The sequence below is a fragment of the Desmodus rotundus genome, chromosome 2, assembly GCF_022682495.2.
Source record: "Desmodus rotundus isolate HL8 chromosome 2, HLdesRot8A.1, whole genome shotgun sequence".
NCBI lineage: Eukaryota > Metazoa > Chordata > Mammalia > Chiroptera > Phyllostomidae > Desmodus > Desmodus rotundus.
The window spans coordinates 72,146,069-72,165,322 of record NC_071388.1 but is presented as its reverse complement, the minus strand read 5'-3'; the positions used below and the strand labels follow the sequence as shown (position 1 = coordinate 72,165,322).

General features: G+C 38.3%; 1 protein-coding gene across 1 annotated transcript in view; it reads right to left on the bottom strand.

The window, feature by feature from the left end:
• HTR1F (5-hydroxytryptamine receptor 1F) overlaps positions 1 to 3,849 on the bottom strand; it is an 84,604-nt gene extending 80,755 nt beyond the window's left edge. The window contains exon 1 of the mRNA XM_024558208.3: positions 3,522 to 3,849. The gene's annotated coding sequence lies outside the window, so the exon portion shown is untranslated. The remainder of the gene's footprint in view (positions 1 to 3,521) is intronic.
• Positions 3,850 to 19,254: the final 15,405 nt, after the last annotated feature.

The following is a 19,254-nucleotide window of genomic DNA, read 5'->3' as shown; positions in this document are numbered from 1 at the left end:
ACATATATTAAAAACAGCGGGGAGTAACTTTAAATACATATTATTTTTCCTAATTGCAGCCATATGTGTAAGATAAATTCTTAGGATGAGACTCATTATGTCACAAGTCACCAATCTTTGTTCAATCCTTATCAATCTTTTGTCACCACCATATCAATTGAAAGAAGATATGTCTTTGCCTTCTGAAGAAGAGTTAACCATAGCTGACTATCACTTCCTCTTTTTTAAAAATACTTTCTTCTTTTGGCTTTCATAGTATCACACCCTTCTGGATTTCCCATTTCACTAATTGCTCCTCAGTTTCCTTTTCTGGCTCCTACTCTTTGCAATGTCTGTATTTTGGACTGTTCTAGAGCTCTTTTCTCAGTCTGGTCCTGTAAAAACAGTCTTTCTAAAATTGTTTCATGAAGTTCCATTGTTCTGGCCCAACTACCCTTCTGATGCTTGTCCTGTAATATCTAATTGGCACTCAAAACTTAACTGCTTCTTCTTAGTTTTCCTGTATCAGTGGTGACAATGGCATTCTTCCAGTTGCTCTGGTCATAAATCTAGGCGTGACCTTTGATCTGTCAGCAACCGTATCTACTCCGTTATCAAGTGTTGTCTTCTCTGTCTCCAAGTATATCCAGAATTTGGCCATTTCTCACCATCTCCACTGCTATTGCTCTGGTTAAAGACAGGCTGGGAAACTCTAGTATATTCTTGACAGGCTCCTTGCTTACCCTCTGTCTTTCACCAGATCATCTTATCCCAATAGCAAGAGGATCCTGGTAAACAGGTTCCCACTAGAAATGCTTTAATGGCTTCCCATTGTGCATAGAAGGAAACAGAAACTTACCATGGTTAAAAGGCCACCCATTACTTCTGAGACAAGGAAACACCAGCAAGGACTTGGAGAAATTATCAGAACAAAACAGCCCCCCTCTTCAATACTCAAGTACACTCACTGCCGTAATCGTTGCCTACTTACATTCATTCTTAAGCTCTGAAATATTTCTCCGTGTACTTTTTTCAAGTGGAAGTAATCATTTCTGTCATAGATGTCAGATGCCAATTCTAAGTTTCCTTACTGCTCTTCATGAGTTTTTCACTTTTAGAGCAGAAATTAGTATTTCTTGCCTGTGTAATTTAAGGCTGAGGGAACGGAAAAGCAGGATCTCCTGCTGTGGAGCACAGAAGCTGTGGTCCTGTATCAGATCACTACAGACGCTTCCCCAGGGGCCCCGGCCTCCTCACCTAAGCATTATCAGTGCTTTCAGTTCCGGCATTCAAGAACTACCTTGTTTATTCTGCCTCAGATAACATCTCTGCCGCCTTTTAAATCAATATTTAAAAAAATAGAGAATCCTGTCGTGGCCTTTTAAAAATTAGCATGTCCATGTTGTTTTACATTAGCCATTTATTATTAATAGATTAGCAAGTGCCCTTTAAAAATCTTTGAAATGATTTCAGTAATAGTTCATTAAATTCAAAAGGGACCATATTTACTAAATAAGAAAATTCAAACTATCACTCCTCTCATTTCCAATTAAGAAATGTTATAATTTTATAAGTCTTTGAAAAGAGATATGCACCCAATTTTAAATTTTAAAAAATCCTAAGAAAGGTGTGTTGTATTATTTGTATTACCAGCTTTATGGTAATAGTCTTCATAAAAACAGTATGCCCAAGAACTTTCAAAAACTAGTTAGTTAGGTAATAACATTTTTTTAAGTTTAAAACAATGGAAAAGCTGCCTTTAAAATGTGCTATTGCTCAGTCCTGCCATCTATATAATTTGCCTAATGAGGCAAAGTGGCAAAAATTGCATTCTTTTTTAAACCATTCCCACAAAGATCTTTATATACTTTTCAAAGAGAATAACCCCTTGATATTACTTAGGTTCATTAGCTCCATAATAAGCCTCAGTGTATAAAGATTGACAAATGATTTACCCTGATCAAAGGGGGTGTGAAACAATACCAAAATTTCAAGGACAAAATACGTAAACTAAGTTATTTTTCATATTTGGGAATTTCTAAGCTAATGCCAGGCATGTATAACATTTGTTCTAGAAACATCTGAGTTTAATGAACAATCGACCCAAAGTGTAGAAAAACCACTTCTGATTGGAAACAGAAATGGTTTTAATTGCCAAGACTGACCTTGACACACGGATCTGATCTGAACGGGGTGGAGGGGAATGAGGACTACACTTTCTTTGGAGGAAACACAAAGTGATGATGCTCCAACCTGCTTATGAGTTTGTAGAGGGAGAAAGGGAAGGAGAAGGAGGAACAGCAATTGCAAACCCAGTGGGGTGGCAGCCACTTCCTCAGGTTGGCTTTGTTGCTCTTTCTGTTGACACTCCCACTGCATCAGTGAAAGCCAGCTCAGAATCCATGCCACTTCCCTCAACAAGCAGATACACAAACGAGGCAACTCAAACGTAAGGATTGTTGATTAACAAATCAAATTTCAAAAATGTATGTGTAACTGCAACCAGGGTGAAACCCATTTTGAATGTTCCATTTTTCTGGCTGATTACATAGATAATCCAGAAAAATTGAGGGGAGGGGCTGGTGAGCTCCCTGCATATGTTATGGTAGATATGCACTTAAATCAGTTTATATTACAACCGGCAAGGTGCCTGGGAGGTATTTTGCTTACAGAAAATAAAGTCCTCTCAAGGTTTCTACTGAAACACATGGCATCCAATGCCTTATACAGGGCCACCTCTAAGTGCAAAGGAAAATAACCCAAACCCCAAATCCAGCATTTGGGTTACCCAAAATGCTAAGCTCTGTATGTATTTTTTGCTCATCACCTCCATTTCATTCCGTAACTTACTGGCAACACAAATACGGCTCTCCCAGCCCCTCCGGTGACGGGAATCCAGAACAAGAACTGTCACCTGGATCCCCTTTTCTCCTTTGCTCACCCGCCCTTCCTCTGTACGGCAGGACCTGCAGCAGCCCAGGCACGTAGCGGTCCTGGGTGGAAGCTCTCTTCTGCGCTTTTACTTCAGTGGTTCGTACCCGCCGGAAATCAAATTCTAAAACTGCAACCTTTTCCCTGTCTATGCATCCGCGCAGCTCCTCATTATCTTATTTCCCCCAGAATCCTTCCCAGGTAGCCCCCCGCCCCCAGGAATGGATTCGATGATTCTCCCATCTTTCCAGTGCTGAATTGTAGCCTGTGCCCCGTCTCTCTCCACCCCAGGGGTTCCTCAAACCAGGAGCACCGGCAAGGTGGGGTGTCGCGGGATCGAACTGCTACCCCTGGTCCTCCCACCAGTCTGGCTCGCCTGCTCCGCCCAGGACCACGCCTGCTCCCCTAAACTTCGCTCCGGGGGGCAGAGGTGTTGCGTTGAGTGGGGAAAAGCTATTCCAGCGTTGCTCTTGCGCCCCAAAGTGTCGGAAAGGACTTAGGCTCCAGCTCCGCAGGTCCTTCCCTAGCGCCAAGGGCAGGCGCTGCCCAGGGTTCCCCGTTCTCCTTCCCACTTGCGTGCCACGGTACTGGGCGCAGGGGTGCACACTCACCTCGAGCGCTACTCTGCAGGGGTTCGGAACGGCGAAAGTTGACCTCAGATCCGGGGATGGCGCAGGAGCAGGGGCAGCGGGGCGCCTGCGGAGACCAGGCGGAGGAGAGTGGGGCGCCGGGTGGTCTCGGGGCCGCAGAGCTGTCGCGCTGCAGGACCTGGGGCGCTGCCCCCGGGCAGGTCCCAAACACAGAAGGGTGGACACGCGGACAGACGCTCGGGGCGCACCACCACCCCTAACGCTCCTCTCTTCTTGCCTTCACCTCTTGTTTCCTTCTACACTCCTTTCTCATCTTGCTTCTCTCACTTTCACCCTCCTCCCTCTTCTCTCAGCGGTCTCCTCCCTCCTTTCCACTGATGCGTGGACAAGGACGTGGGAGGGAAAAAGTCCCGTCTCCTTAATTTGAGTGATACCTTGGAGATTATCTCTGTTCACGGAATCTGGAAATGAGGTGAACAACCTTTCTGAAAGCGTAAAAACCAAAACGACTTTAATCTCCTTTCCCCTAGCATCTCCTTCCCAGTGGCAGTTTGTGTCCGGTTGGGTAGCAAGGAATGAGGTGAGGTCAGGTAAGGAAAGTGAAGAGGGAATTAGAGGCAGCAGTCCTTGGAAGTGGGGACGAGAACTCGCCACTGAGTGAGCGCAGAGATGCGTTTACTCACAACTTGACAAAGCAGCTTTTGTGGGGGAGAACTGATGTTGAAGGTGACAGAAGAGAGGTAGCCAAAGTAGGGAGGACAGGTTTTAATCAAAACTCTGTTCTAAGGCATCCATTGTGCTCTAGCTCTCTCTCTCTCTCTCTGTGCCTTAGAATACATCTCTAGTGTTTTGACCTGGATTTGACCTTAAGAAAATAGTTCATCTTTTCCTGCTCGGGGCCTTAAATCTTTGTGTTATTTTTTTTCCCCAGAGTAATGTTTTATTGCCCAGTAGCAAGAGTCCCTTCAGCTAGCTTAAGGGGCACTCCCCAAACCTGTTTTGACTGACCCTAAAAACTTGAGTGATTCTTGGAATGTGGCAGTTTTCTGGCACAGGTGCTGGTCTCTGATGATGGGAAGGGTGGGACGGATATTTTTGTTGAGAGCTCCTCCCCCACATTCCACAGGGTGACCCTCCCAGGGCCGTTTCACTCTGGGCCTGACTGTTCTAGATCCTTTTTTCCAGAAAAGAACTCCTGTTACTAAAGTTGCTTTTTGCTTTCCCACTTTCTAATACTTCCTGCCACTCAAAGACAATCTTATATAGATCTCCCCTAGAGACTAAACCTGTATTTTCCAGCCCATCTTTCTTCTGTTAGTGAGGTCCTCTTTACTCTCTGGCATCACATATTTACATGAGGTACATAAATAAAACACTAAACATAATGCTTGGCACTTAGTGCTCAAGAAATGTTAACTGAATTATTATAGGTAATGACTTCAGATGATCATTAACATTTATTTCATGTTTTTATTCTCTCACATAATTCTTAAACCTTGATTCTCTGTGCAAAACCATGATTCATACAGTTTCCGCCCTTGTCCTTTATGAATATCTGACTGTGTCACTATGGCTACTCATTGAGGAAAGGATAGTAAAAGCAATCCGAGAAGAAGTCAAGATTAATAACTCTCCTAGTAGAACTAGGAATTTCCCTAGAAGATATGATATAGACCACCTTGATTTTACCCTTGTACCCAGAGTGATTTGTAATGAATCTCACAGACGACAGCCGTGGAGAGTGTCCAACGTTACACCACCTCAACAGGCAGTTAGGAATGTGTCCATCTTCTGCACAGGGGGATGTTTCCAGATGCCATATTTGGACCTGAGCAATTGCAGTTAACAATTCTATTGCATATCTGGGAAATAAATTATATTAAAAGAAGATTTGGGAAAGACCTCACCTATGATGCAAAGAGGATCTAAGGTTTCAAATGTTTGTGCTATTGCTGCTGCAGCAAATTTGCTTCGGTATCAGTGACAAAAATGCACCTTGCATGTGACAACAGGTCGGTGTACCCCAGAGATATTCCATTTACTATTCAGTACACACAACTAACTCAGCTGTCTAGACACTCAGCATGGGTTACTCGGAGTAAGTAGAGAATGAGTAACTATGCTGCTTCTTTAGTTATCTTAAGCCTGAATCTCAGTGAGAAAGAGACCAGAATCTCAGTCAGTCATTAGGCTCGCAGATTTTACGTTGTTTAGGTTGAATTCAGTCATCAGAGACAAGTTCTTTTTGAAAGCATAGAGGAAAGATCCAGAAAATGTCATTACCTAAAGGTCTTGTTTATTTTTAATCTTAAATATGCGAGGACACTTGTGTCGTATATGTAGGCATGACACAAAAAATCTATTTCTTGAGCTTTTCACAGAAAGGAGATTTTCATTCAGAACAAATTGTACTATTTTGATAATATTTATCTCAGTTTAAAACTCAGTTGAAATTCCCTTGTTTCTTTCCGTTAAGCTGACTATGCTGTTAAGATAACTGTAAAACCCAACTATAAAATGTAAAATTAGGGAAAAGGTGAGAGGTTGTGAAAGGATGTTGTAGACAGAATTAACCCAAAAAGTGCAGGCCTAAATGAGGTAACCTTTCCCTAATGGTTTATGTTTTCCTTGATTACTATGCTAAATCCTGAAGATTAACCTGACCTCTTAAACCTCAGAAACAAGATCCACTGACTCATTCAAATGACATCAAAAGGTCACTTTTTAGGAGCATTGTTTTAGCACCACTTTTTTTTTCTCTTTTGGAAAAATACTGCAGAGTAAAATGAAAACTCCTGATGAAATATGCAAACTTTCTCTAAGTTTGTGGGAAGATCATGTTACTTTTGATAATAATGCAGATTGACTACTCATTAAATTCATCAGGTAATTGATCAGATCCTTTGAAAGTCAAATAGGCAGGTATGCAGAGGTTCTTCAATAAACACAATTTACTAACTTCATAATACACAGAGGAAGACTGGATTGGAAAATAATCCCTATCATATCATAATGCTACTTTCTTTTGAATAGAAAATATGCCTAAGCAACTCTGAGAGAATACTAGCATGTAAAACACCAACAGAAAAACTGAGTTCTTTAAAATGCTTTGCCCATAAACTTAGGGAGAGGTTGCTTACTTGAATGGTTTAATTTGCATCATGAGTTTTCATTTTACTCTGCAATATTTTTCCAAAAAAATGGTATTTAAAATAATGCTTATAAAATATGGCCTTTAAATGTGATTCAGTTAGCTAAATTTATCAATCATTTTCCAAACATGTGGGGTACAGTGTAGCGGAAAGATCACTTGACTGGAAGCTTCCATGTCTGTCACTATGGAACAATTTTATTGTAGGTCAGTAGGGGCAGTTCGTTCAGTTAGTGCACGAGATAAACTCAGACTCTTAACTGATGTTCATATCTGTAGCCACATTGTTCTTTAGTTCCACTAGTGGAAGAACTGCAGCGTGGTGTTTTGCATATTATAGTGTGTATTGATGGTTGGCCAAAAAGTCCATTTAGTTTTTTCCATAAAATACAAGGCACATTTTTCATTTTCACTAATAACTTTATTGATTTGGATATTTTAAAAATGGTGCATATCCTTCGTGGTATAATGTTGACTATTCTCAATTAATGTCTTGATTTGATCACTATCAACTTCAACTGGTGAACCTGACCATGGAGCATCATCCAGCAAGAACTCTCCAGCACGAAACTTTGCAAACCACTTTTGACATATTTGATCTGTCACAGCACCTTCTCCATACACTGCACAAACCTTTTTGGAAATAATAAAACAAAAAGTTGCAAAAAGTTGCATTTTTACCTTTTTGGAAATAATAAAACAAAATGTGCTAAAAATGTTGCATATTGTCTTCCATCTTTAATATTAAAATGGCTACACAAAAATTCACCAACTTTGATAAGATTTTTTTTAATGCATGCTGATATGACAGCTGCCACAATAAAATCTAATAAAATTGCTTTGAATGAAGTTAAAGACAACTAAGCACTACTACAGCCATCTTATGGAAAAACCAAACAAACATTTTGGCCAACACAATAATAGGCCTGGGCAAAAATCTTGAGGGCTATGTGATATGTAAAAATGAGTAGTTAATAAGTCTACTATGATGACATGACAACAAAATAACTGTTGCTCAATTAAATTAAAGAAATTCTAACAAAATTAACCTACTATATAATCAAACCCTCCAGCTAAAATCTTGAGCTATCTCAAAAAATAGTCAATACCAGTAAATCTAAGTTTCTTAATAATTTTGATGCTATTCTCAGTTATAATTGTGTTTTATCTATAGCCATTGTTTATATTAGTCTTAATATTTTCAATGTCATTTCATAATTTCTCATTTATTCTGTATTAGGTGAGGAAACATGAAAATTGCAGTTATGTCTCTGCACTGATGAGAAAACTGGGCATAAAGATTATGAAGGAGACTTGCATTAGAATTGAACTAAATTGACTCTTATTTTTGTCTGGTCATTAACCAGTTTGGTGACTTAAAGAAGGAATTTAATTTTTCCCAATTTTAGCTTCCTAAAATTTTACATGGGAATAATGCCAACATTATCTATCTGTAGAAGTTACCCTGAGTTTATTGGAATATAGTATGTGAACGTTCGTAAAAAGGGTAAAGTATTACACAGCATAAGGTTAAATTTATGTGAGGAAAGATTGCAATATCAGGACAGAATCATCAGGTTTTGACACAAATGAGATGCCTTCAAGGTTGCCAATCTTTTGATCAGAATCTTGTCCTGTCAACACATATAAACCAAATTTAAAATGAAGACATTTTGTAGAAATGTAATTTGCAACTATAGAGCTTCTGAACAGCCAGATAGGGTGCTTTGTGTGTATTGGTAGCAGTGAGTACACTCAACCAATTTGGAACACTGAAAGGCAACATTAAAAAAAATAAAACAACCAGTATGTAGTTGAGAAAAATAGCTCTTTCTCTCTTATCCTCACAGTGTCCTGATGGTTATTTCTACAGAGATAATAGCAAAGAAAACAAGAATGCTTTTGAAAAACCAAGGTAAAACCCTATACTAGGTCATTGCCAGTCCTCAAAAATATATGTATGTAAAAGAGGCTTTACTGTAATTAAAGTCTACCCTTTGATATTTACTAGAACAAAAAGTAGACTTTATGTATTTAAAATGGAATAAAATTATCCCAGAACATTAGTATTTAGGAGATTGATTAATACATGTCCTTGATGGGGAACAAATTGTGATTATTTAAAAAAATAATGTATTTATTATATCTTTATGTCTATGCTTCTTCTTATGAATGTGAGATGAGACTATTACCTAACAGCTGGGTAAAGCCATTGGTAAATTATGTTACTTAATTAAATAAAATTCCCAAATGATTTTAATACAATTTTTTCAAAGCTCCATTCCAGTTTTGTAACCATTTAAAGTGCCTTCATAGTAATAGTCCAAACAAAGAGCCCAGTGCAATAGTTAATTAGTATGAGTAAGCCCACTGTTATGATTGGACTCCTACTAAGAACATTTGATGAAGTAGACAGTTTCTTTGAACTTGGGTTCACCCATTAAGCTGTTCATTTCCAAAAACAAGAAAATTCCTCAACATTTTTAAATTACAATTTTTTATATTACCATAAAGAACACACATTTACATAAGTAATAATATTAATGAGTTTGAGTTACATAGGTAATAATATTAGTGAGTTTGTATGTCTCAGTACAGCTTTGGGAAGCAGACTCTCCAAACACTTAATTATTTTTCCAAGATGATGCCTCAGCCTGTGTCAATCTTATTACTTTATCCTTTACCATACTTTGTTGTAATTTTTTTGTGTTTGTGTACTTGTCTCTTTTCTTCTAGATTCTGAGCTACTTCGAAAGGAGCCACTGTTTTATTCATATTTGTTTACCCTTGGAAATTTGCCTAGTGCCTAGAAATTAGAAGATACTCAGTAATTTTGGAAACATATGAAATAATAAATATAGTAGTATATATTTTTAACTTTTTATTAAACAAAACCTACCAGAGGGAAGGGGGTGGGGGTAATATAGGGTAGGGGACCAGGTGTGTGTTGACAGAGGGTGACTGGGCTGTGGATGGGGGCACTCGGTGCAGCGGACAAACCATGTGTCATGGAGATGTATGCTTGCAGCTTGTACGATTTTGCTGGCTAATGTCACCCCAATGAATTTAAATAAATAAAAATGAATAAATAATAAATAAAACTATTAATTTATCTTTTTCTATTTTTTTCAATTATAGTTTATATTCAATATTATTTTGTGTTAGTTTCTGATGTACAGCATATTGGTTAGACAATCATATACTTTACAAAGTGTTTCTCCCTCGTATTTCCAGTACCCAAGTGGCACCATACATAGCAATTACAACATTATTGACTATATTTCCTATGTCATATTTTACATCCTCATGACTATTTTGTAACTATCAATCTGCACTTCAATCCCTTCACCTTTTTCACCCCCCAACCCCTTGTCTCTGGCAACCATTAGTCTGTTCTCTGTATTTATGAATCTGTTTCTGTTTTGTTTGTTTGTTTATATTGTTCATTAGATTCCACATATAAGGGAAGTCATATGGTGCTTGTCTTTCTCTGACTGGCTTATTTCACTTAGCATAATGCCCTTTGGTTCCATTTATGCTGTTGCAAATAATAAAATTTTCTTCTTTTTTGTGTCCAAGTATTATTCCATTATATATACATATAAATATATACAAAAGAAGATGGTGGTGATGTAGGTGGGAGCTGAGCCAAATTGCTTATGCATCCAACTGGGACACATAGCTGACCTTCAGAAGAACAGAGTGAACAGCCAATAGAATCCCAGCTGATATGGAGTTTAGATGTCAAAGTGTGTAGAGGATGCTTAAAAATGGGCAGTAAGGAGATTTTGTAGGCTGATGGGAAGGTTCCCAGGCCTTGCACCAGAGACGACGGCTGCCGCAGGAGCGTTGGAGGAGAGCTGGGTCAGTGATACTAGCCTAGCGGCTCCCTCCCTTCCCAGGTCGGGGAAGTCCCAGACCCGTGCCAGGAGAGGCCTGGATGCATAAAGTCCCTGGGGGAATAAAAAGGCAGTAAGTGACACACAGCCTGCAGCATACCCTGGCTGGGGGGGTGGTTGCCGGTTGGGACAGTACTAAAGAAATTGGGGAGCTGGGTAACACGTGGAGCTGGGAGAAGAGATGTGCCGTGAGGAGCCATGACCCAGACAGACTCTGGACTGGTCAGAGAGGTGGACTGTGTAGAAAGCCTGGTGGTTGTTAGTAGCAGTAAGTTGCACCCAAGGGGACTTTTCTCAGAAGGGACCTTGCCTGCGCAACAGCAAGCCGGGCCAGCAAAGAGGGAGTGTGGGCCCCTCTCGGTGCACCTCACAGCCTGACCAAAGGGTTGCTAAACTAGGTGCATTATCAGCACCAGCCTGGTGCAAATGCGCAGAGTGGACAGTGTGGGCCGCACAATGCTCTGAGGGTGTGAGCTGGAAACTGGGCACCTGTGATTACTGTAGCCTAGTTTTTCAAGTGTAAGACAGTAAGACCTGAAGCCATGAGAAAACTGGAGACGCATCCAGAAAGAAGTCAGAAGGAGACCACCAACAGCTGAGACAAATTTTCTTTTGCTATCTTTCAGGACTTCAATATTTTTTTAAATTTCTCTTCGTTCCATTTATTTAGGTTTTTATTGTTTTATTTATTTATTTTTATTCTCCCTTTCATAATGCATTTTAATTTTTCTTCTTTCACTTCACTCATATTCTAAATGACATACTACTCCTGGTCTTTTACTTGTTACTCTTTTTATTCAGATTATGTATCTGTTATCATACTATTGTTATTCCAATACCACACAGCACCCTTTCCTGGTCTTAGTCCATTTCGCCATCTTCCTGAGCTTTATTACTGTTGTGGCTAACTTTATTTTCCATCACACCACCCCAAGTTTCTATCCCTTCTCACTATTTCTCCTCCATCTAATCTTGCATAAGTGCTCTTCTTTCTTAAGTCAGCCCACATTATTTTTCTCTTCTAATAAGAGTCATTTCTTTTTGACCTTCTATAAACAGTGGCTAGTTGGGTAAAATATCACAGTCATTGCTGTACTTCTCCAAAGGAACACCTGTTTGCTCACTATTTGTTTGTACTTTAAATCCCATAGAATACCCTCCTGCTGTCTTACTCCATTTTGCCTTTGCTCTGCACCCGACCAGTTGAGTGAGAAATTTTATTTTGTTGTTTTCTCTCTCCCTTTTTTTTGTTTTTTCCCCCTCTCTCAACCTTGGTTTTACTCCTTACTCTTATCAGTTTGCTTCCTACATTCTCTCAAAATCATTTTTCTTTACTGTAGATATCTCATGTTCACTTTTTGCTTTTCTACAATATTTTTATTCCCGTTTCACCTTTATTAAACTTCATTCAGCTGTTGTTGCTATAGACCCTGCTGTGGTTTTTCAATAATTTTGCTCCAGTTCGTCCAGTACCTTTTCAATTTTACTTCAAACCTCATAGTATACTCTTCCTTCTTCTTACCCCATTGTTCCCATTGCCTGTTCGTGTGTTAGTTACATTGTAAATTTTGCTATCTCCCTTTCTTTGCCTTGGTTCTTTCCCACTCTACTCAATTCTCCTCCCTCTTACCACTCCACAACATTTCCCCCTCTTTCAATCATTTCATATTCCCTTTGTCATATTTTATAATATCCACAATCTCTCTTCACATGTATTAATCTTAGTTCAATTGTTGTTGAGATTGCTGATGTGGTAGGTGGACTCTTTTTGGTGGTGTAGGTTTGGTTGTCTGGTAATACTGATTTGTTAACCAACACCTGTACAACAGCACACAAGACAAGGAGGGAGTTGAGACTACCAGTAAGCCCCCTGGAGGGGAGAACCCACCCCAAAGAAGCCACCTACAGGTAAAGCCCAAGTACAACAAGAGAGCCCATGCAAAAAAAGAAAGGACAACCCTATAGCATCCAGAAAAGGAGGTCAAAGAGAGCTCACCACTGAGTCCCACAGAACCCCTACTACAGAAGTTCACCCTATGAAGACAGTTGGCAAAGCAGAGCATCTAGAATCACATAAACAAACAAAAAGAGCCACCTACAATGGGGAGACAAAGAAAGAACCCACAATCAAAAGAAATAGAAGATTCCCCAGTAAAAGAGCTAAATGAAATGGAGGCAAGGAAATTATCAGATATGATGGAATTCAAAAGAGTGGTTATAAGGATGCTCAAGGAACTCACTGACAACTACAAGGAACTGAGTGAGAACTACAACAGTATGAAAAAGGAAACAGAAACTATAAACAAGAACCAAGAAGAAATGAAGAACACAATATATGAAATAAAAAAAAAAACACTAGAAGGAATTACAAGCAGGATGAAGCAGAGGACCAAAATAGTGAGCTAGAAGACAAGGTAGAAAGAAATACCCAAGTAGAGCAGCTGCACACACACACACACACAAAATCAAAAACTATGAAGATAGTTTATGAAGAACTGCAGGACAACATGAAATGCAACAACATTCGAATCATAGGAATACCAGAAGGAGAAGAAAACTTCCCTAACCTGGAGAGTGGAAAAGTCACACAAGTTAAGGGAGCACAAACGATCCCAATCAAGATGCACCCAAAGAGGCCTACTCCCAGACACATCATAATTAAAATGCCAAATTTTAAAGACAAAGAGAGAATCTTAAAGGCAGCAAGGGAGAAACAGAATTAACATACGAGGGAGCTCCAATAAGGCTAACAGCTGACTTCTGAACAAAAACAGTACGAACCAGATGGGAATGGCAAGAAATATTACAAGTAATGAAAAACAAAGGCCTGAATTCCAAGACTACTCTACCCAGTCAGGTTCTCTATTAAAATAGAAGGTGAAATACAGAGTTTCCCAGAAAAAAGAAGGTTGAAAGAATATACCTCTCCCCAACAAGCACTGCAAGATATGCTAAAGGGACTGCTTTAAGAAAAGGAAGAAAAACAGTGAGGGAGAGAAAAACAGGTACAAAAGGAGTAAAATGGCAATGAATAAGAACCTATCAATAATAACCTTAAATGCAAATGGATTAAATGCTCCAATCAAAAGACATAGGGTAGCTGAATGGGTAAGAAAACATGACTCACACATATGCTGCCCACAAGAGACCCACCTCAGAACAAAAGACCTACATAGATTGAAAGTGAAGGGTTGGAAAAAAATATTCCAAGCAAATGAAGAGGAAAAAAAAGCTGGGGTAGCAATACTTACATCAGATAAAATAGACTTCAAAACAAAGACTATAAAAAGACACACAAAAGGATACTTCATAATACTCAAAGGAAGAATCCATCAAGAAGACATAAATAGCCATGGCTGGCGTGGCTCAGTTGATTGAGTGCTGGTCTGTGGACCAAAAGGTCACTGGTTCAATTTCATGTCAGAGCACATGCCTGGGTTACAGGCCAGGTCCCCAGTAGGAGGTGCATGAAAGACAACCACACATTGATGTTTCTCTTCCTCTCTTTCTCCCTCCTTTCCCCTTTAAAAATAAATTAATAAAATTTTTTTAAAAAAAGAAGAGGACATAAACATTATAAAAATATAAGCACCCAATATATAAGAAAAATCTTGGAGGACTTCAAGAAAGATATGAATAGCAACACACTTATACTAGGGGATTTTAATACCCCACTGTCAAAAATGGATAGATCTTCCAAACAAAATATCAACAGGGATATTGTGGCATTGAACAATGCCATACATCAAATGAACTGAACTGATATATGTATATATGGAATCTTTCATCCCAAAGAAACAAAATACACATTCTTTTCAAATGCACAGGGAACATTTTCAAAGATAGACCACATGATAGGACACAAAACAAACCTCAACAAATTCAAGAAAATTGAAATTATATCAAGTATTTTCTCAGACCACAAGGGCTTGAAATTAGAAGCCAGCCTGAAGGAAAAAAGTGAAAAACATTCAAATTCATGGAGATTGAATAGTATGCTGTTAAACAATGAATGGGTTAACAATGAGATCAAAGAAGAAAACAAACAGTTTCTGGAAACAAATGAAAATGAACACACAACAGTCCGAAACATTTGAGACACAGCAAAGGCAGTCCTGACAGGGAAGTTCATAGCAATACAGGCCTACATAGAAAAGATAAAAACATTTCAAATAAATAACCCTACATCTATAAGAACTGGAGGAACAACAACAAACAAACCCCAGATTAAGTAGAAGGAAGGAAATAATCAAGATCAGAGCAGAATTAAATGACAGAGAATATAAGAACAATTCAAAGAATTAATAAATCCAGGAACTGGTTCTTTGAAAAGATAAACAGAATTGATAAGCTTCTGAGCAGACTCATCAAGAAAAAAAGAGAGAGGACCCAAATAAGTAAAGTCAGAAAGAAAGAGGAGAGATTATAACTGATACCACAGAAATATAAAGGATTCTAAGAGATTACTATGAACAACTATGTGCCAAGAAAGTTGAAAACCTAGGTGAAATTGACACATTTCTAGAAAAATATAATCTTCTAAATCTGAATGAAGAAGAAGCAGCAAGCCTGAACAGACCAGTAACAGCTCGTGAAATTGAAACAGTAATAAAAAAACCTGCCAGCACACAAAAGCCCTGGACTGGATGATTCACAGAATTTTATAAAATATTTAAGAAAGAACTAACCTCTACCCTTCACAGACTATTCCAAAACCTCCAAGAAGAGGGAAGACTTCCAAACTGTTTTTTAGAGGCCAGCATCATCCTAATCCCAAAACCAAATTATCATATAAATTTTAATCAGCTTGTAATTTCCTTAATAAAACTAACCAAAGATTGATAGGGATTGTGACAAATCTATAAATCAATTTAGGAATTATTTAACCATGTTCATGCTCTGGCTTTTGAAAAAGGAATGTGTTTCCATTTATTTAGGTCTTCTTTAATTTCTTTCAACATTGTCTTATGGTTTTCAGACTTCATTTTCGCACATCTTTTATTTAACTTGTTCCTAAGTAATTTCTTTCTCATGCTATTGGTAATGGAATTGTTTTGTTAATTTTTTTTGTTTGTTCATTGTTAGCGTATAGAAATACAACCAAATTTTATAGATTAATCATGTAATCTATAATTTTGCTTAGATCTTTCAATAGTTCTAATAGATTTTAGTGAATATAAAATGGGTAATCACTGACATCCTACAGGCATTAAAAGTATACTAAGACAATGTTTTGTGTCCAACTTTATACAAAAAAAAAGATAATGTATCATAAACAAGTAGAATTTATCCCAGGAATGGGTTAACATTCTAATATAAATAAATGTAATATATCACATTAGCAGGATGTAAGAGGAAAACCATATGATAATTTGAGTAGATACAGAAAAATATTTTGGTGAAATTCAAGTCCCATTACGATTAGAAGTCTCAGCAAATTGAGATGAAATGCCTTCTATCAGTTTTAAGAAGTTACTTTCTATCCTTAATTTGCTTTTTTGGTATAGACTCTATGGCTGCTATGATTCTCCCTTCTGCTAATCTGTTGATTCCCTAAGAAAGAGGCAGGCAATATGGGCTGGTGAAGGATGTTCACAAAACATCTCTTTGATAAGTGTTGCTTTATAAAACTTTTTTAAAATAGAAAGTAATACATACTTGTTACGTATTTTTTATAGAATATAGGTAAACAAAAACATCCTTAAAATCACTGCAACTGCTCTAATTATCAGAAATTTTTTATACATTTTATCTTTCAATGAATTTTTCTAGACTTTTTTTTGTTCAATAATTTTACATCTAAACACACACACAAGGTCACGCATGCTCACAGACCATATACAAACAAAGAATGTTGACTGGACATTTGTTAAACTGTTGGGAACCGCCCTGCCTGGTTTCAGAGGCTGTAACCCCTCATGGTTAAGGCTGAGTCAGAGTTGGGACCATAAGCCATTAAGGAGACAAAGCTTATCTCCCTGGCAGGTGTGCCACCCCTGCCCACTTCACCCTGCTTGGCCCTGAGCTTGGCCAGTTAGCCAATGACGGGTAAGAATCCTCAAGGGAGGATCAACCTAAGACAGGTTCTGGTCACGAAAGAGGCCTGCAGGGAAGGACTCAGGGGGCTGTGGAAAAAGGGGGTGATGGACCCTCGCCCCTTGGCTTTGAAATAGCCTGAGTCCTCATTCTGTCTGCAAGAAGTCTCCTAATCTCTTGGCTGCCTTGCTTCCCTTGCCTGACTTAAGCCTGAAGCAATAACAGAGGGCAGTGCAGTCCTGTGCTGGGAGGGGTGGATTCCCTGGGGAATCAGGCCTAACAAAAATACATACATTCCTGTGAAACCTACTTAATTTGTACCCTCAGTTTAAGAGATAAGGGTCCAGACCTGAGATGAGTCTGGCGCCTAAAGTTTTATGGCCCTCTAACTAATTGGCTGTAACTCAGAATAAGCCCTCAGAGTTCTCTGTAAATCTTGTATTGTTTAACCCTTACTGACTGACAATGATCAATGAGCTTTATCTGTATTCCTATGCGAATGAACCTAATAAAAGCCCCTGGAGAGAGAGGCTAGGGGCCCTTCTCCCCCTGAGAGAAACGGCCACCTTTCCTCCCCAAGCAAATCATGTCTTGGTAGTCTTTTTCTTCGGCCGTGGCGGAACCTGGGGGGCTGCGTTAAAGCCCCCCGACATTAAACATTTCCTGCTTACTATGAAGTTCTCTATGTAGTCACCTTCATAGATGGCCATTTATTCTACAGAATAGAGGGTAGCCTAATTTCTATAACAATCATCACTAAATATTTAGGTTGCTCTAATATTTTGCTATTATAAACAAGGCTGAAATGAACATTCATATATATATATATATGTACAGCCTTTTTCCTTATCTAATACAAACTTTTCTAATATTTTTATTAAAATAATTGTCAAGATATTTGAAAATTGTATTTTATAATTCACATAATTCACTTTGTCCCCTTTCCACTGTTTTAGAATCTTTTCTCTTTTTATATACCTAAATTACAATGTATAGTTTTCCCCCATTTTCTTATTTTGTTTCCTTAATACCCTGAAATGTAACTTGTTTGTGACCAAGTGACTAACACATTTAAAGCCGATTTTCAAATTTTCATCCATCTTGAGTTTATATGCCTATCTAAAAATTTCTGTTCCACCTCAGTCAGTAAAGAGATTATTGTCATTTGTTCGTTTATCAGCAATTAAACCTTTGGCTCCAAATACTGACACGACTTTTTTCTTTATCTTTTTTCACTCAAACTCAATTTAAAAGAATGAAAAGAAAGACTTTCTGTTATATACAGACTTCTAACGAACCACATTTTGGTATTGAATCCATAGAATGCTATGGTCACTAGTTAGTTCAAGTATCTTATGACTTTCATAAGAAAGAGGCTTCTTGGACTTGACTTGCCTCCCCGACAAATTAGCTGTTTATACTTGGGGTATTTATTTAACTTCTGTGTTTCTTGGTATTTGCACATGCAGTGAAGACAGCGAAGACAGCATTCCCTCCATTTGCATGTGTTTAATGGAATTAATTAATCAACAAATAAAGGAGGAATAAGTTAATTCATATAAAGAGCCTATAATGGCATCTAGTATGTAGAAAACTCTCATTCAATGTTAGGTATTATACTTGTTATTTTAAAAACCTATACTGAGAGAGAACTCCTGGTCTAACCCCACTTGGTGTTGTTTATTTTTTTGTTACATGCTGCACTCTTTTATCACCAGGGTTATGTATACACTTAAAATTTTACTTCCTAGAGCTCCCTAACTTTCATTTGTTTCTATAATCCTTCCCAGACGTTGCTTTCATGAAATTTTGTCTATTATTCTTGCTGAGCTCTTTTAAATCTGCCTATCTGAAGTCTGGAGGAAATCTATCCCAGGGCTTCCTACACTTCAAAATGCCTTGGAATCATCTAGGGATCTTGTAAAAATGTAGGGATTTTAATCCTCTCAGTTTTGCACTAGTCTGAAATTGTGAATTTCCAGCAAGCGTGCACGGCATGGCAAAGAGCCACATCTGTGCTGCTCACCCGCTGCAGCATAGCTCTGTCAGACCTGACTCCAGGCTTCATGTTTACAACATTCATATTAGAATTTAATAGGCAAGTTTGTATAAAAACTTCCACACATTATTTTTTATATGCATATAAGCCTCCTATTTAATATGGATAATTTTGAAATTCATAATCTTGTTTGGTGTTAGGCAAATGAAGGTAGTCTACAAAAATCTGTCAAACTGGTTTTGTATTAACTTAAACTATTTAGATGTAAATTTGCTTATATACCTGATAATGATAATGATAAACTTCATCAAGAGGAAGAAAATTTAGTATAGAGGCTTCAAAAGATGTTTGTTTCCTCCCACCAATTTCTTCTAGCTGACTAATAATCAAAATTAACAGAGATAGACTGACAGGTAATAATGTCCCAAGCATACTTTTATGAATGCATATTTGGGGGTGTCATAGAAACAAGACCCAAAGAGACTTTGGGCAGTTGTGGTTTATATGCCATTCTGGAGCTAAGGAGAAAGAGGGGGTTGTGGTTGGGGACTTCAAAGGACAGAAAGGTAATTCACATGAAGATGAAAAAGCAAATGTTTGGCAAATAAATGTTTGCTGGGCTATCTTTAACAAGGGAACACAGGGAGGACTTTGAACAAATAGGCCTTG